This window comes from Ovis aries, chromosome 1, assembly GCF_016772045.2.
Source record: "Ovis aries strain OAR_USU_Benz2616 breed Rambouillet chromosome 1, ARS-UI_Ramb_v3.0, whole genome shotgun sequence".
NCBI classification, from domain to species: domain Eukaryota; kingdom Metazoa; phylum Chordata; class Mammalia; order Artiodactyla; family Bovidae; genus Ovis; species Ovis aries.
In genome coordinates, this window is record NC_056054.1 from 235,475,560 (window position 1) to 235,486,133 (window position 10,574).

A 10,574-nucleotide genomic window follows, 5' to 3' on the forward strand; every position below is an offset into this window, starting at 1 on the left:
TACAAATATATTTAATAAAAATAAATAATAATAAATTTAAAATAAAAATATTTATATTATACATTTATTATTTATTATCTGTCTCTCCCTGCCAGAATATAAGTTCCAAGAGGCAGTGTCATTTTTTTATTCACTGATGTATCCTAAGCATCTACAAGAGTGCCAGATACCTATATGTAATCAATACATACTTTTTAAATGAATGGTATGTCAATGGCACCCCACTCTAGTTCTCTTGCCTGGAAAATCCCATGAATGGAGGAGCCTGGTAGGCTACAGTCCATGGGGTCGCTAAGAGTTGGACACAACTGAGTGACTTCACTTCACTTTCAATCAATAATTATGATTAATATACATCTTGAAACCTGAGATATAAGAAGAAAAGATGCTTAGCTTTGGGTATCAGGGTACCAGAGTACCCTGTAATATCAGAAAACAGTCATTTTTATAATTATGGGTAAAATTTTTTGGATTGAATGAATTAGTTTCCATATTTTCTAGTCAGATACAGTATAAGTAGCGTTAACAAATTAGCTTAAGATTTGAGATGAATAAATCTGTGCTTCCATCTTACAGCTACAGACATGTGAGGGGATGAGTATCCTGCATATCTAGATCTTGTCTTCAGCCGACAACTCTATGTAAAGAACAGTCATTGGAGAAAACGCCTGCCAATGATTCCAGGAATCACAGTGACTAAATCCAAAAGATCTTGTCTTCTCTGAAAGGATAACACTGCAGGAAAATACTTCAGGATGACTCTTCCGTATCCTGAGATCAGCTAACAATATCCTATCAGCTCACTGGCCATCTCTCATTTCTCTTCCCTTTTGCAGCTAGTCAACATTCATCTCTAATAATCTTCCAAGTTCTGAGGAAATAGAAACCACCAAGAATTAGTTTAGAGGATGTGTGTACATGTGTGCTCAGCTGTGTCTGAGTCTGTGTGACCTTGTGGGCTGTAGCTGTCCAGGCTCCTCTGTCCCTGGGGTTTCCCAGGTAAGAATACTGAATGGGTTGTCATTTCCTCCTCCAGGGGATCTTTGCAACCCAGAGATCAAACCCAAGTTTCCTATGTCTCCTGCATGAAAGATGTCTGTAACATCATCCCAAGGGTGGATGATGTCCAAACCCCTTATGATGTGAGCTTGGTAGTTACTATTCTAAACTCTCAGATACCATAAAAATCAGATTATGCAGCTTGAAGCATGGCTTCACTTAATAATTAATATTACAATGAAATATTTTGCTTAACACCTTAATAAACTGAACTGCATGAGACCTTAATGGCTTCCCTGGTGACTCAGAAGGTAAAGAGATGGTTGCCAGAGATCTGGGTTTGATCCTTGGATCGGAAAGATCCCTTGGCAAAGGGAATGGCTGCCTGTTCCAGTATTCTTGCCTGGAGAATTTCATGGACAGTGGAGATTGGTGGGCTGCAGTACATGGGGTTGCAAAGAGTTGGACGCAACTGAGATTAACACCTTTGCTTTCATGAGGCCTTAATCAGGTGAAATGTATCCAGTGACTTTGAACTCTGGTCTTTAGAGCTTTTAAGTACTAAAATAATTTGCATATTGTCTTCTCAGCCCATGAAAATGAAAGTCACTCAGTCATGTCCAACTCTTTGTGACCCTATGGATTATACAGTCCATGGAATTCTCCAGGCCAGAATACTGTAGTGGGTAGCCTTTCCCTTCTCCACGGGATCTTCCCAACCCAGGTCTCCTGCATTGCAGGGGGATTCTTTACCAGCTGAGTCACAAGTGAGGCCAACAATACTGGAGTGATTAGCCTATCCCTTCTCTAGCAGACTGTCCCAACCCAGGAATCAAACTGGGGTCTCCTGCATTGCAGGCAGATTCTTTACCTACTGAGCTATCAGGGAAGCCCTCATCAACCCATATCTGGACAATTTATTGAGTAACAGGATATAATTTTAGATTGCTCTGGAAAATTGTCAACTTAATCCTTGAGAGAATGCCAGTGGGGTTGCTATCTGTGGCGGTGATCTCCCATTGAGAGGTGTGGACGGTGTCTCTCTCCTTAGTCATGTGCTCTGTGACTGTTTGATTAATAGAAAACAGCTTAAGTGACACTGTGCCAGCTCCTCACTCCAAAGACTCGAGAAGCTTGTAGCTCCTGTTACCTGTCCTTTGGGCTAGGAGTGAGTCTTCGCGCCCAGCCACCATCCTCTGAGGAAGCCGACAAGTCCCAGGGGAGAGGGCAGGTGCACATGTTCTAGCTTACAATCCCAGATGAGGTCCTGGCCAACAGCTGGCATCAACCCCCAGACTTATGAGTGAAAGAGAGTTCAGATGATTCCAGCCCCTAATCACTGAGTTACTCTAACCTTTCAGCCACCAAGCTGGCAGTTCACGAGCTCTCTCCAAGCTGCAGATTCATGAGCAACATGAATAATTGTTGTTTTCGTCCAGTGACTTTGGGGTAGTTTGTTCCACAGCAATAGATAATCAGAGCACTACTCCAGAATCTTGATGGCTACAAAAATCTCTCTCGGCATAGCTCCTGTTTGAGGATATTGGAATTTTGAGTGAGAAAAATTTTGCTCTATATCTTTCAGGATACAAACTGAAAGAGGCTGTAAATTTCTTTTTAGATTAATAAATTTCAAGTTTGGTTAACTGAAGCCTTTTTTGAATTAACATACTTAAGATGGGCTTCCCAGGTGGTGATAAGGGTAAAGAATCTGCCTGCCAATGCAGGAGACTCAAGAGATGAGGGTTCCATTCCTGGGTCATGAAGATCCCCTGGAGGAGGAAGTGGCTACCCACTCCAGTATTCTTGCCAGGAAAGTTCCATGGACAGAGAAGCCTGGCAGGCTACAGTCCAAGGGATTGCAAAGAGTCAGACATAACTGAGTGACATACTTAAGGTAAATTGAGTGCGAAAATATCTAAAATGCTTTTCGTGACCATTGAGCTGACCTGGAGAGAATCTAAGGATTTTCAAATTTTCAGCCATCGTACAACCATCTTCCTCTTTCTTTCCCAGAGAGAAACCTTTCATTCACTCAACACCTCCCTGCACACCCACCTTGGCCTTAGTGCCTACAGGCTGCCGCTTTGCCAACCTTCTGGTTTTCTTCAGATTCCATCACCGTTATTTCCTATCTTCCTTCACATCCCACCTCTAAAACATATACTCGTGTTGTATGCATGTACCTCTGTCTGCTTTGTTAGTTCCCAGTCAGTACTCATTTCTGGCTTGATGCCAAAGTTGATTAGGTGAAATCATTTAATTTAGCAAAGATTGTTAATTATTAGGAAGACAAAGGTTTTACTAGAATCTTGCCATTTCCTCCTCTAGGGGATCTTTGCAACACCTTTTCTGTGTTTACTTTTTTCTGTTTGTCATTTTCTTGGACTTACAGAAATCAAAAATATTAAAATCAGGGCCTAATTAATGAAAGCAGATAAAATCATCAAAGTATATTTGTTATGACAAGTTCTAACCTCCTTTGTACAGAAAATTCTAAGAAAATGAAGGAAACCAGTAAACATTTCAGTTTTCAGCTAACTACTTATTGTCCTTAGAAGAAAAAATTGAATATGTGAGTCTATATTGAATTATTTTCATTCTTGACATTTATGTTTTTAACTTTAATTTTATTTTTAAAATCTATTTTATTGAAGTATAGTTGATTTACAATGCTGTTAGTTTCTGCTATACAGCAAAATGATTCAGTTATACATATATATATTCTTTTTCATACTATTTTCAATTATGGTTTATTACACAATATTGAACACAGATCCATGTGCTATACAGTAAGACCTTATTGTTTATCCATTCTGTATATAATAGTTTGCATCTGCTAATCCCAAACTCCCAGTTCATCTCTCTCCCACCCCGTAATCCCCTTGGCAACCACAAATCGGTTTCCTATATCGGTGAGTCTGTTTCTGTTTCATAGATAAGTTCCTTTCTGTCATAGTTTAGATTCCACATATAAGTGATATCATATGGTATTTGCCTTTCTCTGACTTATTTCGCTTAGTATCATAATCTCTAGATTCATCATCCATGTTGCTGCAAATGTCACTATTTCATTCTTTTTTATAGCTGATTAGTATTCCTTTGTGTATGTGTGTGTTACAATATATTAACTTATACACACACACACACACACACGTCTTTATCCATTTATCTATTGATGGACGTTTAGGTTATTTCCATGTCTTGATGGACATTTAGGTTATTTCCATGTCTTGGCTATTGTGACTAGTGCTGCTATGAACATAGGTGTGCATATATCATTTCAAATTATAGTTTTGTCCAGATCTATGCCCAGGAGTGGAATTGCAGAATCATAAAGTAACTCTACTTTAAGGTTTTTGGGGAACACCTGTGCTATTTTCTATAGTGGTTTGCACTATGTGGGAGCGCTTCTTTTTCTCCACACCCTCTGCAGCATTTGTTATTTGTAGACTAATTAATGATGGTCATTCTGAAATAGTAACTCACTGTAGTTTTTATTTGTGTTTCTCCAATAATTAGTGATGATGAGTATCTTTCACCTATTGGCCATCTGTATGTGTTCTTTGGAGAAATGTCTATCTAGGTCTTCTGCCCAATTTTTGATTGGGGTGTTTTGTTGTTGTTGTTGTCATTGAGTTATATGAATTGTTTGTGTATTTTGGAAATTAAGCCCTTGTCAGTCACATCATTTGCAAATATTTTCTCCCAGTCTGTAGGTTCTCTTTTCATTTTATTTATGGTTTTCTTTGCTGTGCAAAGGGTTATAAGTTTAATTAGGTCCCATTTTCTTATTTTGCTTTTATTTCTGTTACCTTGGGAGACTGACCTGAGAAAACATTGGTACGATTTATGTCCAAAAATGTTTTGCCTATGTTCTCTTCTAAAAGTTTTTTGGTATCTTATACTTCAGTCTTTAAGCCATTTCTGGGTTTATTTTTGTCCGTGGTGTGAGGGCATGCTCTAACTACATTGATTTACATGCAGCCAACTTTCCCAACACCAGAAAATATGGAACGCTTCACAAGTTTATGTGTCATCCTTGTGCAGGAGCCATGCCAGTCTTGTCTGTATAGTTCCAGGCTTAGTGCATGTGCTACTGAAGTGGGCATGGCATTTATTATTTTTAGATGTTTGTAACATTACTTAATTTAAAACCATATCAATTTGTGTCAATTATGTAAATAATTTACCTTATATTCTTTTCTAAAATTTTGTTTTCTTTTTAAAAAACTCCAAACACATATTTTAGAAAGTTCAAACAATAGAAAAGCATGATTTTAACAGAGAAAAGTCTTCTAATCCACGAACTCCCACCTCCTCCATGAAATATTTTCCAATTTGTTATTTTTATTCCTACCTGGTACCCAGGAAGACACCTGCCAAATTTGTTGTTCACTGTGGGAAAATTCATGAATCATTTTTTGCATCACCCTTTAATATTCACCAATAAAACAGACATTACAGATAGTTAGAATAAATCTGAAAAAGTTTATTTCAGAATTACATACTTTAAAATTAAGTGTCATCTCTGAAGGTGGAATTGAGTCTTATCTCTTTGCTAATGTACAAGTCAACAGAATGATTTTTTTCAGATTTGTTTTGCAGTAAGTTTGAGAATATTTTAAAATATAAATTATGTCTTCATATTCATCTTAAATTGTCTAAAGAATTTATTTCAAAGAAATGAGCACAGTCATTTTACATGATAAAATATGGCCTCAAAAATTTAAGCAAATCTTCACAACAGGTAAATAAAAAGTAGAAATGACGAGAACCCAAGCCTCATTACTCTCCCAAGACCCCATTGCTGAGCTGACAGCAATTAAGTAAAAGTTATCATTGGAGAACTCAGGTAACTGCAGTGTAAATAACATTGCTCCCATTCTGTCTGTTGTAATTAAGTGCTGCTTGTTACTCACAGGGTAAAACCTGTGCCCTATTGAACTGTTTTCCCAAAGAGATAAGAGACTATTGAAGGATCACCCAAATTCATGTTTTGTCACAAATAACTTCTGTTGTAATTTAACTGATAAACTTATACTTCAGGTTTTCCCATAGGTAATATAAAAAAGAAAAAAAATTGCTAGAATGACATTTTTATCACAACTAAAACTTGATGTGATTACTATAATCTTATCAGCTCTTGGGGAATCTCTTAAAGGAACAGAGGCCTTATTTTTAGTTAAGAGTGTGTGCTCTCTTGCAGGGGAAGACACTGGACCGTGGTGTATTGTACTTGATCAGTTAGGTAACTTTTATCAAGGACCTATTATATGAAAGGCACTGTTACAGGCACTGAGGGTACAGCATGGGATGAACTGGATCCAGCCTCAGCTCTCATGGAACTTATATCCCAATGAAGGGAAGAGAGTAGACACACAAATCAACAAACATGATAATCATAGATAGTCTGGTAATTATGGATATGAATAAATATGGATAGTCAGAAAATAGGATGATGGCAAAGGGAGGGGAGGACTTGGATGTGGGTAGATTGGGGAAGACCTCTCTGAAAGCATAATGTTCTAAAGGAGAGTAAACCCCAGCCCCAGAAGAGTAGCAGCGTACATGCAGGCAGAGATAATCCAGAACTTATACTGGGCACACAAATGTTCCATCATCACCACAGAGTCCACATCTTTAAATTTGAATGCACTGTTTTCTCTCTGTTTTCCAGAAGCTAATTTTCTTTGCCAACTATCTCATTTTCTGTCAGCAAACTTTTAATTCACTTATAGAATAACAGAAAGCATTGGTCGACATACCAATGGCAGCCAAGCTGCCCTGGTTTGCTGGTTATCTCAGGGTAAATCTGGTTACTGAGAATTAATTTTCCTTTGTAAAAAAAGCATAAAGGAACTACAGAGAAAATTGTTGACAGGATAGACTTTCTGGCTACTGTTATAGAAGGAACTGATCAGATTGGGACTCAAGAGAAAGATAATCTAAATCAGAGACAGAATTACGATGTCCAAGAAGATTAACTGTATTATTAACAAATAAAGCATGTTAGAATAATCTTAGACACATATGTATTAGGTTTATGTTGCCATATGTATTTCTAGTTATATTTACATGTATTATGTGAAATTCAGTTCATTTCAATTCAGTAGAATGGTCTTGTGTGACTCTTTGCGACGCCATGGACTGCAGTTCACCAGGCTTCCCTGTTCATCACTAGCTCCCGGAGCTTGCCCAATCTCATATCCAGCGAGTCAGTGATGCCATCCAACCATCTCATCCTCTGTCATCCCCTTCTCCTCCCACCTTCAATCTTTCCCAGCATCAGGGTCTTTTCAAATGAGTCAGTTCTTCACATCAGGTGGCCAAAGTATTGGAGTTCAGCTTCAGCTGCAGCATCAATCCTTCCAATGAATATTTAGGACTGATTTCCATTAGGATGGACTGGTTGGATCTCCTTGCTGTCCAACGGACTCTCAAGAGTCTTCTCCAACACCACAGTTTAAAAGCATCAATTCTTTGGTGCTCCACTTTGTTTATGGTCCAACTCTCACATCCATATATGACCGCTGCAAAAACCATAGCATTGACTAGATAGATCTTTGTTGGCAAAGTAATGTCTCTGCTTTTTTTTTTTTTTTTTCCAAGACTTATCCCAAATGTCCATTTATTCAATCTTTGTTTCAGACCAACTACAAAGACTTCTACATAAAAATATTCTGTCATTGTAGCCAGTCTCTGTGTTTATTTATTTATTTTTTTTTTTAGTTTTTTATTTTTTAAATTTTAAAAACTTTAATTCTTACATGCATTCCCAAACATGAACCCCCCTCCCACCTCCCTCCCCATAACATCTTTCTGGGTCATCCCCATGCACCAGCCCCAAGCATGCTGCATCCTGCGTCAGACATAGACTGGCGATTCAATTCACATGATAGTATACATGTTAGAATGTCATTCTCCCAAATCATCCCACCCTCTCCCTCTCCCTCTGAGTCCAAAAGTCCGTTATACACATCTGTGTCTCTTTCCCTGTCTTGCATACAGAGTCGTCATTGCCATCTTCCTAAATTCCATATATATGTGTTAGTATACTGTATTGGTGTTTTTCTTTCTGGCTTACTTCACTCTGTATAATCGGCTCCAGTTTCATCCATCTCATCAGAACTGATTCAAATGAATTCTTTTTAACCGCTGAGTAATACTCCATTGTGTATATGTACCACAGCTTTCTTATCCATTCATCTGCTGATGGACATCTAGGTTGTTTCCATGTCCTGGCTATTATAAACAGTGCTGCGATGAACATTGGGGTACATGTGTCTCTTTCAATTCTGGTTTCCTCGGTGTGTATGCCCAGCAGTGGGATTGCTGGGTCATAAGGGAGTTCTATTTGCAATTTTTTAAGGAATCTCCACACTGTTCTCCATAGTGGCTGTACTAGTTTGCATTCCCACCAACAGTGTAGGAGGGTTCCCTTTTCTCCACACCCTCGCCAGCATTTATTGCTTGCAGATTTTTGGATCGCAGCCATTCTGACTGGTGTGAAGTGGTACCTCATTGTGGTTTTGATTTGCATTTCTCTAATAATGAGTGATGTTGAGCATCTTTTCATGTGTTTGTTAGCCATCCGTATGTCTTCTTTGGAGAAATGTCTATTTAGTTCTTTGGCCCATTTTTTGATAGGGTCGTTTATTTTTCTGGAGTTGAGCTGCAGAAGTTGCTTGTATATTTTTGAGATGAGTTGTTTGTCAGTTGCTTCATTTGCTATTATTTTCTCCCATTCAGAAGGCTGTCTTTTCACCTTGCTTATATTTTCCTTTGTTGTGCAGAAGCTTTTAATTTTAATTAGATCCCATTTGTTTATTTTTGCTTTTATTTCCAGCATTCTGGGAGGTGGATCATAGAGGATCCTGCTGTGATTTATGTCTGAGAGTGTTTTGCCTATGTTCTCCTCTAGGAGTTTTATAGTTTCTGGTCTTACATTTAGATCTTTAATCCATTTTGAGTTTATTTTTGTGTGCGGTGTTAGAAAGTGATCTAGTTTCATTCTTTTACAAGTGGTTGACCAGTTTTCCCAGCACCACTTGTTAAAGAGATTGTCTTTACTCCATTGTATATTCTTGCCTCCTTTGTCAAAGATAAGGTGTCCATATGTGTGTGGATTTATCTCTGGGCTTTCTATTTTGTTCCATTGATCTATATGTCTGTCTTTGTGCCAGTACCATACTGTCTTGATGACTGTGGCTTTGTAGTAGAGCCTGAAGTCAGGCAAGTTGCTTTTTAATATGCTGTCTAGGTTTGTCATAGCTTTTCTTCCAAGGAGCAAGCACCTTTTAATTTCATGGCTGAAGTCACCATCTGCAGTAATTTTGGATCCCCCGAAAATAAAGTCTCTCACTGTTTCCATTGTTTCCCTATCTATTTGCTCTTCAGTTCTTCACTTTCTGCTGTAAGATTGGTGTCATCTGCCTATCTGAGGTTACTGATATTTTTCCCGGTTATTTTGATTCCAGCTTGTGCTTCATCCAGTCCAGCATTTCGCATGATGTACTCTGTATATAAGTTAAATATGCAGGGTAACACTATATAGCCTTGACGTACTCCTTTTCCAAATTGAAACCAGCCTGTTGTTCCATGTCCAGTTCTAACTGGTGTTTCTTGACCTGCATATGGATTTCTCAAGAAGCAGGTAAGGTGGTCTGTTAATCCTATCACTTGAAGAATTTTCCACAGTTTTTTGTGATCCATATGGTCAAAGGCTTTGGCATAGTCAATAAAGCAGAAATAGACACTTTTCTGGAAATCTCTTGTTTTTTTGATTATCCAAAAGGCAATTTGATTATCAACAAGCAATTTGGGTGTTGGCAATTTGATCTCTAGCTCTTCTGCCTTTTCTAAATCCAGCTTTAACATTTGGAATTTCTTGGTTCTCATACTATTGAAGCCTGGTTTAGAGAATTTTGAGAATTACTTTGCTAGCATGTGAGATGAGCGCAATTGTGTGGTAGTTTGAACATTCTTTGGCATTGCCTTTCTTTGGGATTGGAATGAAAACTGACCTTTTCCGGTCCTGTGGCCACTGTCGAGTTTTCCAAATTTGCTGGCATCTTGAGTGCAGCACTTTCACAGCATCATCTTTTAGGACTTGAAATAGCTCAACTGGAATTCCATCACATCCACTAGCTTTGTTTGTAGTGATGCTTCCTAAGGTCCATTTGAGTTCCCATCCCAGGATGTCTGGCTCTAGGTGAATGATCACACCATTGTGGTCATCTGGGTCGTGAAAATCTTTTCTGTATAGTTCTTCTGTGTATTCTTGCCACATCTTCTTAATAACTTTTGCTTCTGCTAGGTCCTTTTATTGTGCTCATCTTTGCATGAAATGTTCCCTTGGTATCTCTAATTTTCTTGAAGAGATCTCTAGTCTTTCTCATTCTATTGTTTTCCTCTATTTCTTTGCATTGATTCCTGAGGAAGGATTTCTTATCTCTCCTTGCTATTTTTTGGAACTCTGCATTCAGATGTTTATATCTTTCCTTTTCTTCTTTGCCTTTAGTTTTTCTTCTTTTCTCAGCTATTTGTAAGGCTTCCTCAGACAAACATTTTGC

General features: G+C 38.2%; 1 non-coding gene across 1 annotated transcript; it reads right to left on the reverse strand.

Moving 5' to 3' along the window:
- Positions 1-5,004: 5,004 nt before the first annotated feature.
- LOC114111176 (U6 spliceosomal RNA) lies at positions 5,005-5,111 on the reverse strand. Its single transcript, XR_003587272.1, has one exon. It is a non-coding gene; the product is annotated as a U6 spliceosomal RNA (small nuclear RNA).
- Between the last annotated feature and the right edge of the window lie 5,463 nt (positions 5,112-10,574).